This window comes from Mauremys mutica, chromosome 10, assembly GCF_020497125.1.
Source record: "Mauremys mutica isolate MM-2020 ecotype Southern chromosome 10, ASM2049712v1, whole genome shotgun sequence".
Lineage (NCBI taxonomy): Eukaryota > Metazoa > Chordata > Testudines > Geoemydidae > Mauremys > Mauremys mutica.
Genome location: NC_059081.1, coordinates 49092469 through 49117483, shown reverse-complemented (window position 1 = coordinate 49117483; position 25015 = coordinate 49092469). Strand labels below are relative to the sequence as shown.

At 39.7% G+C, this 25015-nt stretch overlaps 1 protein-coding gene across 1 annotated transcript in view; it reads left to right on the top strand.

The window, feature by feature from the left end:
• Nucleotides 1–24092, top strand: part of LOC123378841 — a 142130-nt gene extending 118038 nt beyond the window's left edge. The window contains exons 3-5 of the transcript XR_006582757.1: nt 14591–14648; nt 22838–22975; nt 23668–24092. The gene's annotated coding sequence lies outside the window, so the exon portion shown is untranslated. The remainder of the gene's footprint in view (nt 1–14590; nt 14649–22837; nt 22976–23667) is intronic.
• The last annotated feature ends 923 nt before the right edge of the window (nt 24093–25015 follow it).

Here is a 25015-nt window from a genome sequence, read left to right as displayed (position 1 = left end):
TTTCCACAACCGTACTCTAACCAAGGTTTTAATAATACATATTATTAGGCGTTTGTTTCTCAGAAAAGGCTAACTGATTTCTAATGTTTATTTATTACCGTTGATGGCCCTGATCCTGCAAACAACTTAAGAATGTCCATACCTTTTCATATGATTGAGTAGTTTCTTTCAGATCCATGGGGCTACTCACATGTATCAGGTTATTACATTACACACATGCGTAAGTGTTTGTAGGATCAGGGCCAAAATATATTTAGGCAATGTTCTCTTAAATGCAAGTGTGAGCATGCAACACCTTTTGGTCCTTTTGGATGCTGTCAAGGAAGGACCCAGGGAAAAAGGAAACCTTTGGTCCTTGACTGAATTTATGTTGTGCCATTGACGATATGAGAACAGATTCAAATAGTGTTGGGCCCTGGAGGGATAAAATACTAAACAGAAATGATCATAAATACCTTACCAGCAAAGTTGCACTACAAGTACAGAAGATTAATAAGTCCCAAAAGGTACAGCATAATGAAATAAAATAAGAAACAAAATAAAGTTCTACCATGGATCTACTCAACTAGCAGATTTTTTTGTTTTATTTTTATTTTAATTTGGTTTATGCCAGCTCAGACAGTCTAGGGACACCCATGAGAATAATATAAATGATGTATTATACTCTCTAATGTGTGTGAAGCAGAATTTTAAAAGAAATTATATACAACTCCATATTGCCTGCAGGACAGTTTGGACAAATGCCATTAAATGCTTCATTACAGTAATTTCCTGTGCAGTTGAATGTGTTTAAAAAACAAAGTAAACATTAGCAAAAATGATGTGTAAATAATGTCTAAATTTTTGCTTCCCTGAATGTTATGTTTCTTGATGATGTAAATATATTCAGCATTTGTCCAGCTCCTTTATGCTCTTTTAAACCCTGGGTTCTGTAAAACAGCACTGCACTTAATAACAGAAAAGAATTTCATCAGTCAAAAACAGGGAAAGATTTATAGCCAAGGAAAAAAAATTAATTCTAGACTTTATTACTTTCATGCATCAGTATCAATGGAGCTGGTCTTCCTATAAGCCATTAGGACACGGTGACTCACTAGAAGGTTTGTGTTCAGTGCTGCAGTTTGGCTGTAGGTAACTGATCTAGTTAACCAATAAATGTTCTGTTCCCAGACGTCTAAACCATAGAGTATTTAATAAATCCCTGTGCTGTTGACTTCAATGGCACAATCAGGCTGTGTGATGGCAGAGCTGATTCATAGCAGTATGTTGACTTTGCCCCTTAATTGCACTGCCAAGCATGCCTAGGGTTATGCCTTTTGAGGCAGATATCAAAGTGAGTTAAGCAGCAGAGAAGCAGTGTTTAAAAGTCTCTTCATAGGATTGTGCTGTATTATCCTAGGTGTCTGATCCAAAACAGACGGTATGTTAAAACAAGCTCAGTAATAAAAACAAAGTTCAGCCATACGCATATACATTTTTCTAGCAAACACAATATAAACAAGCCAGTTATGTTCTTTCACTCAGTTATGTGTTTCATTGTATTCATGTTCACATCTGACCCTAACTCTTGCAGGAAAATTGGAATATTAATCTTACGAACACTTTTAATTTAAACGAATATGACAGTAGTGGCAGACAGATTTTCTGCTACCTCCTTTCTTTGTACTGGACACACATGCAACTAGCTCTGAAGATATTAGCATAGACAATATCAGTCCAGAGTTGCCAAGTGAGAAGTTGGGTCAGTTTACTGCCAGGGACCAATAGTTAAGATTAAACAATGAACTTCTCTTCTAAAAGGTTAAAACACCCCAGCATAAGAACACAAAAATACAACTACTAGAGAGACAATGATCTTAGAGGAAATTGCAGAGTTTTCCAGTGATCAGAAGACGCAAAATGTCATGAAAACCCTATGGTAGGTGAATTTGTGTGGCTTGAAAGCCAATGCAAACTACTTCACTGCCTCGGTGGAAGGTGCCAGAGGTCAATAAAAGGGGAAGTACAAGAAAAAGAGAGCCATTATGTTCTAAATTACCTTAATAAATCTTCATAAATCCTCCTGCAATTATTGTGATGCTGGCAGATCAAGTGCCAGCTCATGCCATGGTCTCCAGGTCTCAACTGAATACTAACAAATACATAGTTGGAATCAGTCTGGCTCACCTGTGTGTTAGTATTGTTAAAGTAAGCATTAGAATTATAAGAATGGGTTTAGTGTTTAAAATTTATTGAATGCTTGTGAGTTGCTGCATGCAGCAACCTCACTTATACCATCTGTTTCCCATATTGTAAGGTAACATTTGAGCAGTTGTTTTGTGAGCCTCTGTGACTGGGTAAATCACCAGGCAGGAGAGAGACATTAGCAAGTTTCAAATGCTAATCTCCAACAGAAAGGGTTACATCCTGCCCAACAGGAAAGGTCCATCAACACCAGACAGACTATTGTGGGGTGTTAAAGAGGACAAAATGCATATGTTATGCTGCCCTCTCCCCCAGAAGATGAGTCATGCAAATGGCTGAGTTTACAGTTTAGAGCACAAGGAGGGGAAAGGGGACAAAATCCCTAACAAGAAGAAACTGTATCTCTATGCTACTTGGACTGGGGGCGGGGGAAGAGGTTTTCTAGGCATATGTAAGTGATCCCCAGCTACTTAGCCAAGGCTAGCCCTAAAGTTCAAACAGAGCTTGTTTCTTATAGAAGTTTCTATTATCTTTTTTTGAAGTGAAGATTGTAACTCATTTGTGCATGTATTACCTGCTATAACCTTGTAAATAACTTTCTTGTTTTATTATAGAATGTCAGGGTTGGAAGGGACCTCAGGAGGTCATCTAGTCCAACCCCCTGCTCAAAGCAGGACCAATCCCCAGACAGATTTTTGCCCCAGATCCCTAAATGGCCCCTCAAGGATTGAGTTCACAACCCTGGATTTAGCAGGTCAATGCTCAAGCCACTGAGCTATCCCTCCCTCCAAAGGTCAGTGAGTCCAGCCCCCTGCCTTCACTAGCAGGACCAAGTACTGATTTTGCCCAGATCCCTAAGTGGCCCCCTCAAGGATTGAACTCACAATCCTGGGTTTAGCAGGCCAATGCTTTCCTATTTAATAAATCCTTATATTGTTTATTATAGGATTGGCTACAAGCATTTTCTTTCCTGTGAGATCTAAGGTGTACTTGTCCTGGGGTAAGTGGCTGGTCGTTTGGGACTGATAATAACCTGATAGTTTATAACATGATAGATTCTTGGTGTAAAGGATCATCTATCACAAAGATATGCCCACCTGTGTGGCAAGATAGACTGGAGTACCCAAGAAGACTGTCTGTGACTCCAAAATTAGGGTCTTATAGTGCCTGAGGATGTTACACTTGGTTGGTGACATCTAAGTATAGAGTTCACAACCAATTTTGGGTTTGAGCCATGGGTGCCAACAGTCTGCCTCAAGTTTGGTATTCATGATTGAATCACTGCAGGCAGCATTATAATATAAACCTACAAAACAAACATATGAAACTCAACTACACTCAGAATTAAATGGAGTAACTAAACCACATTCACCATGCTTCCATGCAAAACAATGCTGGTAAGCTAGGTTTGTGAACATTCACTTATAGTCTATGAGTTATTGTAATGCTGTGATATTCTTTTCTTTTAAAACAAAATTCATTCTAATTTTTTCTGTCACTGTGATCCTTCTGCTCAGAATGTGTGAAATAACAGTGGAAGAAGTAAGGCCATAATTTGAAAGAAGTTTTAAGAAGCAAGTGGCAGGGCAAATGGGACTAAGACCTGACCTTTTGTTACCTATTCCATAAATTCCTGTGTGTCGGAGTTGTCATGTGTTATAGAACTTGATTGTGGAAGATCACAGAGTATTCTGTGGTAACTGTAACACTGGATTAAAAATCCCCTCCATTATGCTTTGGCAGAGCTAATTATTCTAAAAACTTTGTATGGTCCTGACTAGAACTGGGACAGCATATAACTATACTTCAGAAATGTTATTGTTACTTCCAGTTTCATAGAAATCAAAAAGAGGGTTTAGAAGAAAAGAAATTGTGCCCCTTACATTTTATTGTGAGTACCGTGTAAACTAAGGATTTGATAGATATATAAATTAAAAGCTTTTCAGATAAAAAAAGACATTTTTGTGGATTTCAATACAAATTATTAATGTTCAAGTCTAGTTTTGATGATCCAAAATCCAACCAATTATATACCACAGTTTTTAGACTAACTATTTTTCTCTGGTACTTTCTAACCTAACACTATAGTATTATTATTACTCTTTCATTTTTCATTCTTATTCTTTATCACACCTATATTAACTCAATACAAAAGGAGATATGGTGTAGTAGTTAGCATTATTCCAAAATCCATAGTTAATCAGAGAACTGGTATGTTATTCTTGTGGAGGCCAAGAATTAATTAATAAAGGTTTGAAGGGATCTTAATGTATGTTAGCTAATTAGCAGAGGTTAAGCTGTTACCCTGTATCTGGTGCAGAGTGAATTGTGTGAAAAGTCGTTACGACCTTGTGAATTGCAGTCTTGTTTTCTGTTCTGGTATTGCAGACAAATAAGATAATGAATAGGCTTATGTATAAACAAATGCAAATGTTTACTTTTACTGTCTGCAAGTTTGCTAGCCACTGTCTGTTAAGAAGGTATAAAGATTGTTATGATTGTTTTACTAATTGAGAGAGATCTGTTCAGGACAAGGGGCAACCCAGTTCCTGACACTCTCTCCCTCTTGTGTTCACTAGAGTATTATAATAAAGTATTTGTTTTTGCTGCACCTAAACATAAGCGAGAACTGAGTTTTCTTCGACATTCTCAAGGATAGGTGAGAAATAAATTTGCATAGCCTCTCATGTAATGAATGTATTGTTACTTTAGGTATAGCTCAGAGCAAGAGATGATATGTAAGCTTCACCACCCTAGGGGTACTAAATATCAGAGGTAGCCGTGTTAGTCTGTATCCACAGAAACAATGAGGAGTCTGGTGGCACCTTAAAGACTAACAGATTTATTTGGGCATAAGCTTTCGTGGGTAAAAAACCCACTTCTTCAGATGCATGGAGTGAAAATTACAGATACAGGCATAAATATATATTGGCACAATTTGTATCTGTAATATTCACTCCATGCATCTGAAGTGGGTTTTTTACCCATGAAAGCTTACACCCTAGGGGTAGCTGAGGAAGCCATGTGCCTCACAGACATGGCTCTGAGGCACAGTTCTTACTTTCCTTCCTCCTTATTTTATGGAGAGAGGGAGTGGTAGTAATTTGCTACTGGCCTAGAGCAGCAGCAAACCGCAATCCCATGCCCTAGTTAGCTGCACTGGCCAGGAGAGCTGAGTAAAGTTTTTGGATTAATAGTTTATTGAACAAAAAATCAGTTTTAGTCAACCTCAAAATAGTTGCAAATTTGATAGCAATAATTTTGGCCACTTGCAAAAGGAGCAGGTGGTGGGGTTGATTTCCCCCCCACCCCACATTTGTGGCCAACAGCCCAGTGGCACTCACCTGGAATGTGGGAAATGCTGGTTCAGATTCCTGCTCTGGAGCAGGCTCTTTTCAATTCACCACAAATTCTGAAAATGTTCAGATTCATTTCAACCCAAACCTGTTTTTTTTCCCAGCATTTTTAGAACTGCCACCAAACTGAAAAATCAATTATTCACCCAGATCTAATGGGCAGAAAAGCTCCTCCCATTGCTTGCCCCTACTCACCCTCGGCTCCATAAGTCATCCAAGCCATTTAGCTGGCCAGAGTGAAAAACATCCCCTCCTCCCATCTGCGCCTTGAGCAGCTGAGCTGGCCACTCTGGGGGTGGGGGGGGGGGAGGAAACGCTGAGCAGTACAGGAGTTTGATGCTCTCTGGAAGTTGATGCCAGAGTGACTGTCCTGCTTGCCCACACCTAGAATTAGCCTTGATCTGTTCCAGGAAGGAGTAAGTAGGCATGCAGCACACCCTGCATAAATGAAATAGAGAAACTTTAACTATGGGTTGGGATCTTCAACACCACATAGGCTTCCATAGATTTTCAAAGGCAAAAATAGGCACTAACCACCTAATTCCTATGGAAAGTAATGAGAATTAGCTATCTAACTGCTGTTTGTGCCTTTGAAAATCTCTTGCCTACTGATTTAGGTTCACTATCTTGCAGTTCAGTTTGATACATCATAGAACACCCTCAAGAGTTCTGCTTTGTATCCAAATGTTGAAAGAAACATAAGTTTCCTATTTTCCCCCTTATTTTACTTATAAGTGGAGTCAGGATGAGCTCTGCCCTGACATCTGGTGGTGAATTGTGGCGAGTTGTGGAAAAGAACTTCAGGGGCTGATCTTGTTTGCATGAGCCCACAGCCACCCAAATGGTCACTTTGGCTGCTGTCGAATCCCCAGTTTCTCTGTTATTGGGGCAGGAAGAATAAAGTGTTGTTACCCTGATTATGTGAATCAAGGCCAGTGGAATTAGTTGATGGTGAGTCCCTCTGTCATAAAACAAGTAGCACTCGCTAGAAAAGGGACATGGGTTCCAAAACCCAATGAATCGAAAGAGGCTGGGGATAGATGTTTGTGCTTGGTGGTGTGGGTCCCTTTTGAGGGCCTGAAACACCAACACCACCGAATAGCAGAGCTAATTTTGATTCCATTAAGAGTCTAGTTACAGGCTGCTGTGCTGAATTCACTTAGGGCTAATAGTGTACCAGCACTGGGGCTCCCTTACTACAAGCTGAAATCACTAAGAGCTGAAATCACTGAGTGCTGTGTTAACTAGTGGGGGAGCTTGAAGATATATTGCTAAGCAGCTGGCAGAGTGCAGCAGTTTGTGGGATGGTTGGAGCAGCCCATGGGACGGTGAGTGGAGTGAAGCAGGGTGGAGCGGGGCAGAGCAGAGCAGTTCGTGAGATGGTTGGAGCGGCCCACGGGACGGCTGGTGGAGTGGAGCGGCTCGTGGTGAAGGCTGCAGCAGAGCCCCACGTAGAGGTGGGGCAGTTGGCCTCGGACCACGTAAGGTGCCCCTTAACATCCCATGTGCCCCTTTCCCCCCCATTTCCACCCAGACTGATGGGGTAAAACTCTGCAGATAAACTTTTGAACTCTGGGGCTGCACTGACCAGGGACAGAGACTTTTGGGTTGTTGGAATTTCGGGACTTGGGGTGATTCTTGAGTGTGGACTCAAGAGACTTTTGGGGTGTTGGACTCAAGAACCAAAGGGAAAGGACACGGCCCAATTTGCTGGGGTGGGTCTTTTCTCATGGTTTGGTCTATGAATCCTAGTTGTGGTGTTTTCCCAATGTAATGCTGATGTTGTTTACCTCATGTTATTAAAAATTTTCTGCTATACCGAGACTCTGTGCCTACCAGAGGGGAAATATTGCCTCTTTGAGGTGCCCAGGGGTGTGTGTAAGATTTTCCCAGGTCACTGGGTGGGGGCTCGAGCTGGTTTTGTGTTATGTTGTTGGGAAGGGGCCCCTATGTACTGAACCCGGCCCTTCCTTCTATCAACTCGGCCTGATGGAAGGGTTACATACTCACTGATTATGTTACTACATAGATTTATCTTGCTAATTAACTGGTGAGTAACAGGATGCAGCTTTCCCTCCTCCTCCTTGTTTTTAACTTCCAGTTTTATATACATATTATTTAACTAATTATATTATCCTAGGTTGGGGTAACATACACCATTCAGGAAAGGCAGTTGGGGTGAAATCCTTGGGTAAAACTTCCATTGACTTCAGTAAGGCCAGGTTTTCACTTCTGGTTTCTGCAGCACTCAGTTGTTTCTTGCAGAGTTGGTTCTTGGTAGGTCTGCTTGCTTTCAGCAGATTTCATTTGCTGCAACAGGAGACAGAAATCAGATAAATGTGGTTGTGGTTCAAAAACTAATATTAGGGAGGTTGGTATTTTGGAGAGGGTCATTTTTATGTGTAGGAATGGGATCACATCTTCCAACCCTTTCTGTTAATGCCTGTAAATGGAAAAATGCATGGTTTTAGCATGAATTAATAAAAAATCTGATTTCCTTTCCTTCCTTTTGAGATATCCAAGGCTCTCTGGTTCCTGATAAAAGTGCTAAACCTCGGAAATGGTATTTCAGAATACAGGTTTTTCCTTGCAAAGAGTATGTTAGATAATCTGTATGCTGCACTTTAAAAGGAAAAGCTACATGTGATTTCCATTGCTTCCACTGGAATTTTTAATTTGAGGAAAAAGCTGAGGTGTCCAGTTCTTAGGGGCTAATCCTGGGAATATACTTTTATGACTACTCCCACTGTAGTCAATAGAACTACTTGCATGAATAAGTATTGCAGGATCACCCCTTATTTTACACTTTGTCTCCCATAGCCCAGGGTTCATATTAGCAAGTCAAATAAGTCTAATTGTTAAATACATTGCAAGAAGCAGTAGCAATACACTCAAATCCCACATTTTTTTTTAATGGTTTACATTCATCTTAGGTCTTTTTACTGTAAGGGCTGGTCTACACTTTGGTGGGGGGGGGGTCGATCTAAGATACGCAACTTCAGCTACATGAATAGCGTAGCTGAAGTCGAAGTATCTTAGATCGAGTTACCTACCATCCTCACAGCATGGGATCGACGTGGCTCCCCCTGTCGACTCCGCTACCGCCGTTTGCGTTGCTGGAGTTCCGGAGTCGACAGGAGCGTGTTCGGGGATCGATATATCGCGTCTAGATGAGATGCGATATATCGATCCCCGAGAAATCGATTGCTACCGCCGATACAGCCGGTAGTGAAGACATACCCTAACTGAATATTGTCTGTTCCCCCTTCTGCAGCCTCCAAGGTTTTCCAATGCTCATGAATCAACCTCCCTTAAATAAAACACCTGCTCACTTCTAGTCATGTTCAATGCTCAGACACAATTATTTTGGCTGTACATTTCAAGCTCTGCTGGCACAGGGACAGGAGGTAATACAGATGCCCTTTCAACGATTACCATGGAGTCTGAAGTCACTCCAGCTGATCCCCTCAGGGGATCTTATCATAATCACTGCATGTCTGAGATAATTACAAGTGTATCTGCTCCTTAAATTCATACTTAATTATTTTTAATTTGTCAGCCTCTCTTTAAGGGAGTGAAGGAGGAACAAGAGGTAAGATATGTTGTTGTTAGTGTGGCACAATCACAACTGACATCATGGCAAGTTTGGAAGAATGAGTTGCCTGTATCGCGAAAGAACCAATTTTCATTTTCTAATATGTTGTCAAAAAGCTTCTCCACCTCCCTGGCCTGCTGTCATACTAAAGAGCCACATGTCAAACTGAATTAATAGAATTATTTTTCTTTTTGTTCTGGCCACTTCATATGGATTAGCTGTAATATAAATTAAAGGGAGAATTAATGTAATAAAGAAATAATTATATGGGAAATTACAAATGAAGATCACTGTAAGCTTGTATGATACATTACAAGTACTTTTGGTATTGTTGTTGGGACTGAAAGGAAGAGAACCCCCAGATCCCTACACATACACTCCTCCACACTACCATTTTAATCAGTGAAAGGTGGTTATCTATTCAATTGAATCAGCAGAAAAAAGCAACTGGATTGGTCAGAAAGTTGAAAATGCTTATTCTTTTAAATATCTTGGCTACTACCATTATTTTCCAGAACTAATCTTCTTGTGGCAACATGTTCAATACATCAATACCAGTACCCTGCAGCTCTTAGTATCATTTCATGTTTCCAAGTTGTTACCAGTCAGCATGGATTCATTAAAAGTACAGGAGTTCTGTATCAGTTTATACCAGTGGGGAAAAAATCAGTGCTATATAAAACCTATTACAAAATAAATTTATTGTATTGTTATACAAATCATTTTTACTACCATGACACAGAACTTTTATTTATATACATCCTCTGCTATGATGCTGCCACTGTGGTATTTAAGAGTCTCTCTAAAAATAATCAATTTGTTTTCACAATACCCCTGAGACACAAGGAAGAATTATTATTCCTCCTATTTTAGAGATGTGAAACTGAGGTGCAGAGTGTGAAATCCTTGCCACAGTGAAGTAAATGGCAGAACTCTCATTGACTTCTGTAGGATCAGGATTTCACCCACACAGATTAACACCAACATTTTCAAAAGCCTGCACTGCCATAGGTAGCCTGTTGCATGCTCCGTTGGGCCTCCATCCATGTTTGTGCATGTGGAGCATTTTCAGAACTCCAACACTGATTCCCTTAAGCTTAGAAAATCCTTACCATTTCCAGAGCACCATGTAACTTTAGTTGCAGATCAATCTGCTGTAATAAAAGTATGTTACACCTCGATTATTTATATTTATTACATACTTTACAGACTCAAATTCTCCAATCCCCTGTCATTTGTCCAAACTATCCCCTTTGAAGATTCCCCTGCATGTGACTTTCTCAGTGTTCTGCAGGGCATCTGTGACACAGCTGAAATTAGAACCCAAAAGTTTTGAGCCATAAGACCATCCTTCCTGTCTTCTCCAGCAGCAAGTAAAACTGCTTGTAAATTTACAATTATGTCATTTTTCAAAATCATCCCACCCCCCTCACTAAAATGTGATATCTGGACCCCTATCAAATATGCCACACCAAAGCAGAAGACCAAATATAAGAAAAAACAGTTTCTCAGGAAACAGGTAATCCATTGTATGGTCTCATTCCCACTCTCTCAAATGACATGCATGGAGGTTTTATGTGCTATTTTCAACAGTGATTTTGTGAGGAATAGCAATTTTATGATTTTTCAGATCGAAATACTATTAATAACCACATTAATAGATTAAGCCAAATCCTGCTCCTTACACATACTAACAGTTCCATTAATTTACATGCTGCTAGCCACATTAAGTTAGGGGAGCAGTATTTGGCCTACTAGGTGTCTGGAATTAATTTCTCAGAAAATTCAAAGCAGAGTAGGCCATTCTGCAGTCCATATTCAGGGATAACACTCATTGATATTGACTGCAAGCTCTCATTTGGGTTTGTTTACCTAGTATTTGAAGATTAAATACACCTCTACCTTGATATAACGCTGTCCTTGGGAGCCAAAAAATCTTACCATGTTATAGGTGAAACAGGAGTGTGCCCCCCCTCCCCCACCCCACCCCGGAGCACAGCTTTACCACATTATATCCAAATTTGTGTTATATCGAGTGGCGTTATATCGAGGTAGTGGTGCATAATGCTTTGATAGGAAAAATGTTCGAGTCTCTCACCAATTATAAATTACTCAAAGGATTAGCTTCTGCCTCTGTGAGCTAAATTCTTCACTTTACCTAGAAAAGCGGTGATGAAAACTGGTAGAAAAGTGAAAAACTCCAAAGAAATAATCTTCTCAGTAACCTAATCAATCATCTAAATAACATGAAGAGGTTTCTGGAGAGGACGTTGCTAGATATTATTGCCTCTTAGCTGCACCCTCACCAGCTACTTCTGAAGAGAAACAGTAAATTACAGCACATAAAAGTGCAGCCTTAGAATTTAAAGAAAATATTTGATTAAATTCAGAAATAACTCTACAGTAGCAGCAGAGTTCCTGCTACATTTCCCACAACATATAATTTGTTATATTCCTTCACAGAGATGCCACAAAATCCCAGTATCAACACCAGAAATGTGAAGACATTCTAATCAGTTAGGTTTCAGATCAACTCCTCTTGAGTTAACAATGTTCTGGCATACAATACATTCAAGGAAAGAGCATTTGGTGTACAGTATTCAGATTTTACCACATGACAACACATAACAACAACAAAGGTTGAATTTGGCTTTTAAAATTAGAGTAATTCTTAATTTTATACCTTTTTCTGAAGATCAACCTGCTGTAATGTACAAGTATATGTAGCACCTCTATTATTGATAATTTATTTTTAATGCATACTTTACAGTATCAAGCAATTTTATATTGCACTTCAAGGGCTAGAGCTTTAGCTAGTGTAAATCAATTGAAGTCAATGGAGTTATGCTAATTTCCACAGCTATGGATTTAGTATTCTGAGGTTTTTTTAAAACATTTCTTTCAGCCAAGTCTAAAACCACAAAATCAGGCATGTCCTGAGCCAAAATTTGATTGAAATGATACATGATCAAATTCCTTGGATTAGCAACCTGAATTTAACATACAATTGTTGGGGAAATGGTTCAGTGAAATTATTCTAGCCCTGATCCCTAGAGGCACAGTATCTTTATATGAATTGCATTCATTTGGGGGTCACCAATCCCTTTGCTAGAACTAAAACATGGAGTATGAATGTCCTTTCATTAATTCATCTGTTTTGGTCGTCTGATGCAGGCCAACCCAGTGACAAACATTAAAAAAAAACCAAAAAAAACCCCCTTTATACTGATCTTTAACAGTTCTTGCAAGCTCTTGCCATACATCCAGTATTTTAGAGCGCTACCTCCTTACCTTGCAATATCATAGCTTTAAGTCCTATGAATACAGCAATCTAATATTAATTGTTAAATAGCACAAAGTTCTGACGTCAAGAAAGCATGAATTTCATCCACAACTTCTGATGTGGAATGTCAGTGAAACTCCATTAGAGCCTAATTTTAGTCTACAGTAAATATCTAGGGTGAAATTCTGGCAAAGCTCCTTATCGCTAATCAAAATTCCATGTCCAAACAAACACAACATCTTAATGGGGTAGAGAGTAGGAGCTTGAAATATGAGTTTAGGTGCAAGTATCTCTGTAAACTTTGCCATTTTTAATTCTCAGTGCAATTGAGACAAGTAAGCCTTAGAATGTAAGATTGGGTTTGAGTTTTGACCTGCAGTGCCAGTGGAGCATGTGACTTCTTAAGTGGTATGTGATTTTATTGACTTTGTATCAGTCTCAAAACAATAGGTCTATCAGACTGCCTACCATCAGGTAACAGACAACTGTGCATTTGTAATATGGGTGCATTTTCATCAATCAAAGTCAGCAGGCTGACTACCATTTCACCTTGGATATACTGATATGCACATGAGGATGAAATCTGGAACAAAGAGCAATGGAAGGCATCTGAGTTTGGGAAAACAGACCTGGCAGGACAACTCACCCATCTTTACTTTAAAAAAAAAAAATTCCTACCAATCTGACAATCTTAAGGCTAGTTTACTTAAAAGCAGAGGAGAATTTAAAACTAGAACTGTAAGAAGTTAGAGCCATAGGGACTTAATGATCTAGGAGATGGGATATATCTCACACTGTGGCATGTGAGAATTACGGTGAGAAATAGAGCAAGGGGATTTGCTTGGGAGTGCTTGGAGGCCTAGGCCTGGTCTACACTACGTGTTTATACAGAACTTAGCAGCGTTAAATTGATTTAACCCTGCACCCGTCCACAAAACGAAGCCCTTTATATCGATATAAAGGGCTCTTAAAACCGATTTCTGTACTCCTCCCCGACGAGGGGAGTAGCGCTGAAATCGATATTGCCATGTCGGATTAGGGTTAGTGTGGCCTCAATTCGATGGTATTGGCCTCTGGGCGGTATCTCACAGTGCACCATTGTGACCGCTCTGGAAAGCAATCTGAACTCGGATGCGCTGGCCAGGTAGACAGGAAACTTTTGAATTTCATTTCCCCGAGAGAGACCCTCTCACCGGACTCCATGGTTACCATGCTATGGCGTCTGCCAGGGCAATCCAGAGAAAAAGGGCGTGAAATGATTGTCTGCCGTTGCTTTCATGGAGGAAGGATTGAGTGACGACATTTACCCAGAATCACCCGCGACACTGTTTTTGCTCCATCATGCATTGTGATCTCAACCCAGAATTCCAATGGGCGGAGGAGACTGCAGGAACTATGGGATAGCTATGGGATAGCTACCCACAGTGCAACGCTCCGGAAATCGACGCTAGCCTCGGTACATGGACGCACCACCGAATTAATGTACTTAGTGTGGCCGCGTGCACTCAACTTTATACAATCTGTTTTAAAAAACCGGTTTCTGTAAAATTGGAATAATCCCGTAGTGTAGACATACCCCTAGAGATCTGCTCATTAGAGCCAGGGGCATGAGTCAGAGAAATCTTGGATTCTACTTTGAGCTGTAGCAATCACTGTGGGCTGGCTTGTGGGTTAGATCAAATGCTGGCACATATCAGAGAAAGGACTCCTTCTCCCACATAACTGCACTAGATCTCCCAGAATTAGTAGCTTCAGATGCTGAGAGAACAGGAACTGCACACCTCACACAACCCCTGAAAAATGCACACCCCTGAGCAACACAGTTATACTGACACAGCGCTATGTCAGTGGGAGAGCTTCTCCCATCAACACAGCTACTGCCGCTCGGGGAGGTGAATTAACTATGCCGATGGGAGAATCTCTCCTATTGGCATAGTAGCATCTTCACTAAAGCACTACAGTAGTGCAGCTGCATTGGCACAGCAATTTAGTGAAGATAAACTCACTGGGGCCACTCTCTCCCTTTGTTACTTGCAGCTCAGGGAGGCGCTCCAGTTTGTAATAGGGTAGTTTGAGATTTTACCACAAGTCTTGAGATATTTGGTGTGTTTTTTTAAAGCTCCAGCTACTGGAGTCATGTGATTAAATGAGAATCTCAGCTTTCATTCACAGGAAGAGTTTGAAGAGAAAAGCTTGAAAACATCAACCCTAAAGGCTCAGAAAACAGAAGGTGAGTATAGAGAACTTAAAATGTATTTATTTTTTTCAGGCAATCTCATGGGATTTTTTTGAGGCCTAGCTCATGATTTTTTAACTCAGAGAAATAGCAATATTCTGTATGTCGAGTTCTAGTTGCTAATGGTGTGGTACAATTTATATCTTTCCTATTTAATTGTTTCTAACTCAAATGCCTTGTAAAGAAGTTTGGGCTTTCTCTCTCCCTATTGTGCCATATAGTGTACCGTATCATATAATATATTCAGTGTGAATTCTTGTATATGTGAGTTTAAAATTCACTATCTGTATACATTCATGATAACTTGATCACTTATATGTTCATGAATAATAGATGCTATAGATATGTAATTGTTGCTGGAGCAAATAATTTTTAAAATAGAGTGAATTTATTCTTCAGTTTTTGTGCATCTCTAATAGAAAGCACTATTCAGCTTTGCTGCCAAAGATCTTTTTTTCCAGTAGGGCACCACTATGATGATGAATGTAAGAAAATGGAATGTATTACTTACAGCATGGCAATACTGCCTTCTAACATTGACTTAAAAAGCCCTAAGAGTTTACATAAAATTAGATCAATATCCATGTCAGGACTACTTTTTAAAATACAGTATATGTAGCAATACATATATTGACTTCTAGTTTTCTTCAACCAGAAGATTTATTGTTGCTCACATTAAATACTGACATTGCTGAAGCTTTGCTCAATATGTACTACTTTGGTCAATAAATGATTATATTAAATTCAACTGTGGCCAATATCTACTGTTTATTTGCTAGCTGAAGTATCAGGAAAGAGAACCCAAAGATACTGTGGAAAGGCCAGTATTGGGTGTTTTATGGGCAATGTTCCTAACCCTAAAGTTAATGCCTTTACTGTAAATATAATTGCTTTTTGAACACTCTGGTCTTCTAAACTATTGATGATGATTTTAGCTGCAAGGATGATACACTGAGTCAAATTCTATGCCGGTGTATCTCCACTGAAGCCAAAGGAACTGTGCCAGCAGAGAACTTGGCCCAATGTCTACTTTCCCCCTCTGACTAATGCTACTATTCTTCTATTCCTACGCTTACTCTTTCTAGATTCACCATGTCCTTTCCTGTACAGGCGACCTGTTGTTCATCTATCCCTACTTGTCTAATGTATAAATATTAATCTGTGTATAGAGTCATATGGTGCCAATTTTATTTTACATAATTTCTACCATGAATCTCCTCAGCCTTTTGTATCAATTTCTTCTATATTCGTAATGAGATTTTCACCGTTTCAGGACTTATTCCATCCTTAGCTCATCCTGCAGTGACTATATTATTTTATATTGTAAGCTTGTGTAATCAGAGTATCTGCTAGGCAGTTTGAATAGCAAGAATATTGCAAAAAGAAAATAAACCTATTAGATAAGGAATAGAATGAGATCAATCAAAAGGAATGGAAAATAGGTTCATAACCATAAGTGGTCAGTTTTGAAACAACTAGAATGATAAATTGAAGAGATTGCTTAACCAAACCTTTCTGTATCTGTTGTCATAGGAATTCATTTGAACTTATTTCATTTCCATAATGATGGTATTTTTAGGAAAATATTTACAAAGATAATTAGAAAATGATGCTAGTTTGAAAACAGATAGTAGTCATAGTAGCACTTCAATTATTTGTTACAAGAACTTACAGGAACGAAAATGAAGGCTTTAAAACTGGTCCTATGACCATTATACTCTATCATTAACCACCTGTTTATAAGTGCTGAAATCTTACAAGAGCTGGAAATGCATTGATATGTGCACTGGTTCAGATGAAAAAGAACTGATCTGAAGTTTTGAAGAAGGTTCAGGTCAAACCCATTTTTTGTTTTGTTTTTGAGTTTCAGAATAGTTTGGGTACATTTTTATTGTCTCTTCCTCTATTTTTACATTTCTCTGCACTTGCTGGTTTCAGCAGAATGTTGGCAGTAATTCCAGCACTGCTTGTAAAAGCATGACACAGTGTGAGTAGCTTAAGGCTAACTCACCACTCTTTGTACTAAATAAGCATCCCCTACCTGAGCCAAAGGGATGAGATAATTGGTTAGGTAACAGGTGATTAAACAAGCAACAAGAGGATTCAACTCCTCAGCTGAGGATGGTTGAAAGGGGGGGGGGAGGAGGGAAGGCTGGAAGGAAGAGCAAAGGAGCCCAAAATCTAATCTGTCTCCCCCTCCTGTCCTGTGCCTTGATTGTAAGTAAAAGTTTGTGGAACCGCTGAATGCTGTGAGGAACAAACACTTGTAAAGCATGTTGTAAATAAAGCCCATTGTGTTGAACTTGCCACTGGTGTGTGTGAGGACTGTTGGTAGGAGGGAATCCAGGGTGAGGGAATGAAAATATAGAACACAAATTGCGAGTGAGCACTTATTCCGGCAATACGCAGAATCCTGCCTGAATTTACAAGGTAGTAAATATAGAAAATCCTGACTACTCCCCTGCTAGTAGTCTCATTCTCAACAGATATGTATGTTTCATGTAGCACAGAGATATCACCAAAGAGAAGCAAACAAACTCCCAGTTGCTTTATTAAATCAACTTGGGAAGTATCAATGGCCATGACCTAACAAAGAAACAAATATAAAAATATACTGTGATAGATTTTTAACACAGATGTATTGGAACAGGTCATAGCCTATTGCAGCTCTGTAGGTAGGACACAGTAAAAGTAAAGCAAAGGTGGAATGATCATATTAGTCTAACCACATTACCACATGGTAGTGCACTGAAGGCTGTATTTACAGCTTCCAGAAAAAGTTCAGTGCCAGACCTGCAAATACTGGTTCTTTCACATCTCCCTCCAGCTTTAGGGCTTTATCCTCCTTCCACTCAATTAATGGTAAAACTCCAATAGGAAGTGGCTCCCAGTTAGGACTGTGTTTTATCATCAATATTACAATGTATTTAACTTAGGAAAACTTTGATGATCACTTACCAAAGAAAAATGACAAGCTAAAGCCCTGGTCCTGCAAAGACTATGAAGGTGCCTAACTTTATGCATTAACTTCAAATTCTACCAAACACAGTCAGTAAAAAAGGTAAGTTACACACAATATACAAAGGCAGAATAATATGCACACACAGGTTGTCCTATAACAAGTCAACATACTACATTTAGCATAGTGGCGTCAGGGATAGTATAGTTATTTGGTATTCTCCGTCTAGGAAAATATTGTGGTTTCTCAGATGCCACTGTGTGGTAAACATTGGCATCTCCTGATAGCTTAATCAATCCATGCATATGCATTAAGTAGTATGCATGCTGAAGATTATGTAAGGATTGTATGTTTTAGAACTGTGCTTTATTTGGACTACCCTTGTTTCTTTGGGTTACATTTCACTCATCAGGAGGCAATTTTAGACCCTAGTTCTTCAAAGACTTATCCATGGGCCTGCATACCTTTATGCTTTGTGAGTATCCTAGCCTCAAATACGCAAGTGCTCTGCTGGAACTGAAAACTCTCCTCAGCAACAGTTCATACCAAAAGCAACCAGATAGCCAATAGCAAAAGAAGCACTTTTTCTTGGAAGCTTTTTAACACTCCATGTTTCTTACATGTATATATAACATAACTTGTGCATGCAATTTCTCTGAAAGCTTTAGCAGCTGTTTTCAGCTTACGCTGGATTCCCCTTTCATTCTGTTAATGAGTTTTATCTCCCTATTTGGACATTTTTCCAACCATGAAAGTTTTTCATTCTTTTTTTAAAAAAAAGATTCAGCTGCCACATTCTTCCAGGCGACATAAGTTCACTCTCTGACTCCCAGTAGGCTTAATCAATATTCACATTAGTATCATGCTCCCATAATGGAACTGAGGTTTCTGAAATTGTATTGGCTTTGGAGATAACTTGAACCAGTTTAGAAACCTCTAAGCATGGGATCCATGGGCCAGTTTTACAGCCTGATATTCAGACAAAGCTTTCATTGAAATGAATTAGTGTGAGGGATAAAGAAGGGCACAGAGACTTCACAAAGCCTCCAATACTCTCTGTACAGTACCCTTAGCTAATACTGTTGGATCCCTGCGGTTGGGGGCAGTTTGTGTGATTTGGTGAAGTGCAGTGGTATTTTGTAAATACATAGCTTGTGTTCAAATCTCACAAAAGGAATGGGACTCACACATGGAATGGGCATGTCAAATATTAAATTTATTAGCTAATGCAAATATAAGTGCTCGTTTACAGCTCCGATCTCTTTTCTGAGAATTTATATAGCCATCCCTGCACCCAATCTCTTCGCCACAGAACCTTCATTCCTCACCAGTTCCTTAACTTACCCCAATAAGCCCCTATCTCTCCACTTCATACTTTGTCTTCCACAGAGCCTTTATCCGCTCATCCCAGAATCTTGGGACGGTAGATCGCTGTCGACCCTCGATGATAGGGTGAACCGGGACACCCCTATCTTCAGTCTTTGGGTGGAAGTGTTGGCAAATTCACACTCTCTGAAGTGGGGCATGCTCTTGCCTGCCCTCCAGTTTGTCAGCAGCAGGGTTGGGGACAGTCATGCTCCCATTGCTGGCTGGCCGGCTGATTGGGTGATTAAGTCATTCTAAGTGAAGTCTGAGATGCTCCAGAAAGCACAGGGGTAAGGATGGGATTTTATTCCTGTTAACAAAATAATGCCAAAGTCATTGATAGTATAATAATAGCAGGAACCACACCCATCACCCCACTGGGCACTGCCCAGGAATTAAGCTCACAGATGTCTGGATGATATGTTAAGGATGTATCCACAAGGGAACTGGATGTCAAATTACCCACAAATCTACAGTAATAATTTGCTTGTTGCTAGAAATTTTGGAAGTAAGAAAAAAGGGAAATCTGCATGTAATGTACAAAGAACAACCACATTTAGGAACTATGTTCTAGATGAGGGAGACTATCCAAACCTGTCTGAATCTGAATAATGTTGGTTTGGCTCAGGATTAGATTTTGCTTTTATTTGCCCTAATTAATTTGTTCATCCTTATTTATTACGCTTTCCATTTCTATTTACAATTAACATGCTTTGTTAGGCTTATTTTCCTGATTAACTTTTATTGTCCATTAGGAATAAATTGTTACATACATAAATATCTCTGAAACTGGGCTCCACAAATTTCAGCCCATCAGAAGCGCAAGTCAGTTTCTGCAGAACATATGCTTTCATTTTTTAAAATGTAAGCTTCTGGCCCTTACCAAAAAGAATGTGAATGTGAGCCATTGTAGCACAGTTTTAATCTGGGAGGCTGATGGCCTGGAATAATGGATCTGAGGTGGTATGTACAGGTCTTATTCATCTAAATGGAGTATGAACTATTTTACTGCTCATTATATTAGCTTCAAACTTTATTCCCTTAATGTGTTCAAAACGTTGGTTGTTTGCAGGTGCATTTTTAGATCACCTTGAAGCTAAAGCTGAAGTTCTCTAGAGCTTGTCTCACAATGCTTCAATACCCATTTTGTGAAGGAAACCCTTTGGATTTCCATAAATGCTTGCTAGAGTTATAGGAAAAGGCAGCTAATCTGAACATATCCCCATGATCAACTAGCAGACTTGGACTTGCATTCTGAAGTGCACATGGCCACCTCTAAGATACAGCTGGATTTCAGGAAGTTGACTTCAGTCTTTTCATGAACACTCCACACCTTGAAATCTTCAAAGCATATTGTGTCTGCATTATGTGAAGTGCTGCATGCTGTGTATTTATTTTTCATTAAAATTCTGTGTAAATGTAGATACAGTTTAGGGGTAGCCTTTGGGCTTCTACCGTGTTGTCAATGCAGTCCCCAGTACAGCAAAAGTTGTGATCTAAAGTAAAAAAACAAACAAACAAAAAAATTAATGCAGGTCTATAAAATAGAGGGGTACCTCAATGTATGTATATTATTACCCTAAGCCTCCAAATTACGTTACATTTAGAACATCCAAATCTGTGGATCCATCCAACCCTTACTTTATTTATAAACCACACAGCACAACTAATAAATAAGGCTAATTTCAAAGTGATTTTGGGGTGAGTCCCAGAACATATTCCAATGAATATCAAGCGTTACTGATATGTTTTGGGATCTGATGGCCCTTAGCTGTCTATGAACAGGAATTGCTGCTGGGGAGGGGAAGGGAAGGAAAGAAGTACAATTTGAGCCTTTTCAGGTCAATATAATTAATCAGATCGATATATCTGGAATCTTCCTATCCAGTCTCAGTATTGCAGTATTGATTGTAGATTCAGAGCACTCGAATAACTCTAGAAACCTATACTATAATATTTACTTGCCTAAATATGGATTTGGGAACCTAACTTTAGGCATCCAGATTTAAAATGTTGGCCTTAATATTTTTTTATTGCAAAAGTTTAGGTTTTGGAAAGAGATTGTAGCCACCAGGGGAAAGTACTGGCTGGCACAAAGAACTGGCCCAAACTGACCTTTGGCTTTAAAAGCCCCTCTCACCCAGTGCAATACCATCAGGATTGCAAGCTTTAATTGCAGGCCAGAGACACTCCATTTGGGCTTTGTGTCAAAATCCCCCTGCACCACAAGACATCCCAGAAGTCTGGAAGAATTCACTTTGTGCCTTCATAATCCCACAGCTCACAAACTTGATTCACATATCCTGCATCTTAGCATCTGCTGATTGTTCCTCTAATGTTGTTTGCTAAAGCTACCAATTGAGTTTACTCACCATTCATCATTTTGTATACCTCTATCATGTCCTGTCTTATTTGTCTTCTCTCTAAACAGTCTCTGTGTTTTCAATCCCTCCTCGTGTGAAATCTTTCCAAGACTCTACTCATTTTTCTTATCCATTTCTGAACTCTTCTATAACTTGCTTTAAGATAAGGTGGCCAGATTTGAAAACGGAAGGGAAGGTTAGAGTGTACAAATGACTTATATAATGGAAAATATTTGTTGAAGTTGCCAACAACAAAAAGGGGGATTAGCAGGAAAAGCAGCATCAAAGCATACACAGAGAGAGTGCCTGGGTTTCAGATCTTCTTTCCTACTTCCAGGCACTGCTTTCGCCTGATGTGCTGGTGTCTTATCTCCAGCCCAAACACATTAATATCCTTTTTGTAAGAACATGTGATTTGTCCATCTTTCAAAACTCATACTGGCTTGGTTATGTGGTCCTGGGAGATACACAAATAAGTCTCCCCGCCCCTTCTTTTCAGGGCTTGTCTGCACAGGGAAATTGACTGACATAGCTACAGTAGAATAATTATTCTGGAATAAAGTCACAGGGGAGTTATACCAGGATAGCTGCAGCAGAATAACTGGTCAATTTCCCTATGTAGACAAGCCCTTATTCAGCGTCAATCTATTTGGGGTCCTTTTGCTAACAAAAAGGGAACCATGTTAACCTATTACAAAAGATCTTCAGCCTTTGAGACAATAGGTTAAACCATTTGTTAACTGAACTTTTAAGCTGAAACATGAAAAGATGTGGGCACTGAACATGAGAATTGTTTGAATAGCTTCTTAACCATTTTTTTACCATTTTGAGAATCCCTTTATTTTTAGGGGGCTTTCTTTGTTTGTAATTTGAAGCACATTTTGATTTTTAATGCTACCTAGTTGTAAAGTCCAAAAGGTAGATATAGGATAAACTCAGAATATTTGCTAAATTCTTCTCTCTTGTTGGGACCAACTCAAAAGTTATCCATGAATAATCATGAGAAATATAATTGCATTCCAAAACCCATTTAAAATTTGACTGAGATGAATTTAAGTTGCCAGTAAGGTATAATGATGTTAACAGAAATAGATACATGCTTAATACCCAAGGCCAAAAGAAGGAAAGGTTCTGCGACTGGACTGTGAATGGTATGAACTATTTGTGCAGCATCTGCACTTTTCTTTAATCTAGCAGTTACTGTGAAGTCTTTCAACTACTCAGAAATATTTCTTTACATATTTCCTTTAAAATCCTTAGAATAAAGCTAAAAAGAGCCTTAATTTTAGTGAACATGCAACAACCAGTGAGGGCTGACCAGGGCACAGAGTCTAAATATTGAACATAATGTACCATATTTATATGATGATTAGCTCTTTAAGATCTCATCCTTATTTAATGCAAATTTACTAGCTTTGTAATAACTATACAAAGAAGAAGCACAGAGTGTATTGCTGAGATTGTAACATCTGTGCTTTTTTATTTTATGTTGACAGCATCTTGAGTGAAACAGAAGACCTGCCAACCACAGTGCTGACATAGATATTCTGCATCCATCTTCCATGCTTTAATAAATCAACAATGTCAGAGGAATTTCAAGCAGGATCATTAATATGATTCACTTGTATAGATTGGTAATGAGGATGAAAAGTGGAGAGAATGTAGTACCTAATTAATTTACTACTCAAAATTAATTATCATTCTTGATCATGTTTTCCCCCCCAGACAAAAACTTTTCTATTAAACTCTGTTTATACTCAGATTATACTTACTTTCCACATTTACTATGCAGGAAACAAATATCAGAATATAGAGCCTCTTATATATTAGACAATATCAAATCCCGTTCACCTTACTTATGCTAACAGTTCCACTGAAGTCCTCTGAAGTAGGTGGAATTTGTTTGAGTAAGGGGGAGGTAGCATTTTTGTATTGTTTTCTGGAAAATGCTTAAAAGAAAGTGGTGATGGGTGTGTACCCCGGAGTGGCAGTGAAAGGGTTAACTAGAGAGCAATTAGTTCACTTGATTGCACGTGGAAGGTGGGCCAGGACAATTAAGAATGAGTCCTAGCTGTGATGGATGGGGCTAACTAACAAAACAAAACAAAACCAAAAAAAGGGGGAAGGGAGGCGAAAGCCTTCAAGGCTATTTTCTTTTTTTCTCTTCTGAGAAGGGAGCACTGGAGAAGGATCAAGAGAGATGCTGGAAAACCTGGGGTGATGTAACCACAGTGGTGTCCTGCTTTGAGCGGGGGGTTGGACGAGACCTCTTGAGGTCTTGTCCAACCCTAATCTTCTATGATTCTATGCTGATTCCTCACAATAGGGGAGAAGCTGAATCTCCAGGAAGAAAGCTCTGGGAGGTGTTCTTTTGTACAAGAAGCTGAAAAGAACTCTGCAGATCCCAGAAAAGGGCCTAGAAGAGACAGGCTACTGCAGGAAGTAGTCCAGGGAGGCGGCAGAAGAGAGAAGCAGACCTTAGCAGCTTGCCATAGAGTGCCTTGGCTGGAACTCATAGTAAAGGGACAGCCTGTGTTCCTGTGCTGGCCACCAAGGAAGATGGTGTTAAACCCCTCCTGATACAAGGGCAAAGGTATGTGAAGATGACTGGTCCCAGGGTCGGGGCTGAAAGTCTGGAATAAGGTTTTAAACAATTGTGTCTGGGACTTTCTGTCCCACCAGAAGAGGTGGAAATGAACGTGACCAGACCCGAGGGCCAAGTCATGAGAAAAAGCAGACCACTGCAGAATGCCCCAGAGGAGGAGAGCCTGCTATGCCATGCCCTCTTATGAGAGGGTATGCTGGCCAGTGAGCCCATTTCTATACAAAAGTGTTGCTGTTTTTTTTAAATTAAAGTAGCTTGTTTGCACTTTATGTTAAGAATCTGTTTATAAAAGGCTGATAAAGGGTTTATAAATGTTTAATGTATGTTATAAACATGTTAGAAACATGAATAGCGTGTAAAAGTTAGAAGCTGTTATAAATTATTGTAAACAGAGTCAGGATGAGCTCTACCCTGACATCTGGTGGTGAATTGTGGTGAGTTGTGGAAAAGAACTTCAGGGGCTGGTCTTGTTTGCATAGGCACACCCACCCTGTGTAGCATGAGCCCACAGCCACCCAAATGGTCACTTTGGCTGCTGTGGGATCCCCAGTTTCTCTGTTATTGGGGCAGGAAGAATAAAGTGTTGTTACCCTGATTATTTGAATCTAGGCCAGCGGAACTGTTTTATGACAGAGGGACTCACCATCAACTAAGTAGCACTCAGACAAGGGACATGGGTTCCAAAACCCAGTGAATTCAGAGAGGATGGGGGTAGGTATTTTTACCTGGTGGGATGGGCCTCCTTTGACGGTTTGAAACACCAATTGCATCTCCTTCTCTCCCCACTGTTGAATAGTAGAGCTAATTTTGATTCTATTAAGAGCCTAGTTACAGGCTGCTGTTCTGAATTCACTTTGGCCCAATGGCACACCAGCACTGGGGCTCCCCTACTACAAGTTGAAATCATTGAAGAGCTAAAATTACTAAGAGCTGAGATCACTGAGTGCTGTGTTAACTAGTGGGGGAGCCTGAAGATATATTGCTAAGCAGCTGGCAGAGCGGAACAATTTGTGGGATGGTTGGAGCGGCCCACGGGATGGCGAGTGGAGTGAAGCGAGGTGGAGTGGGG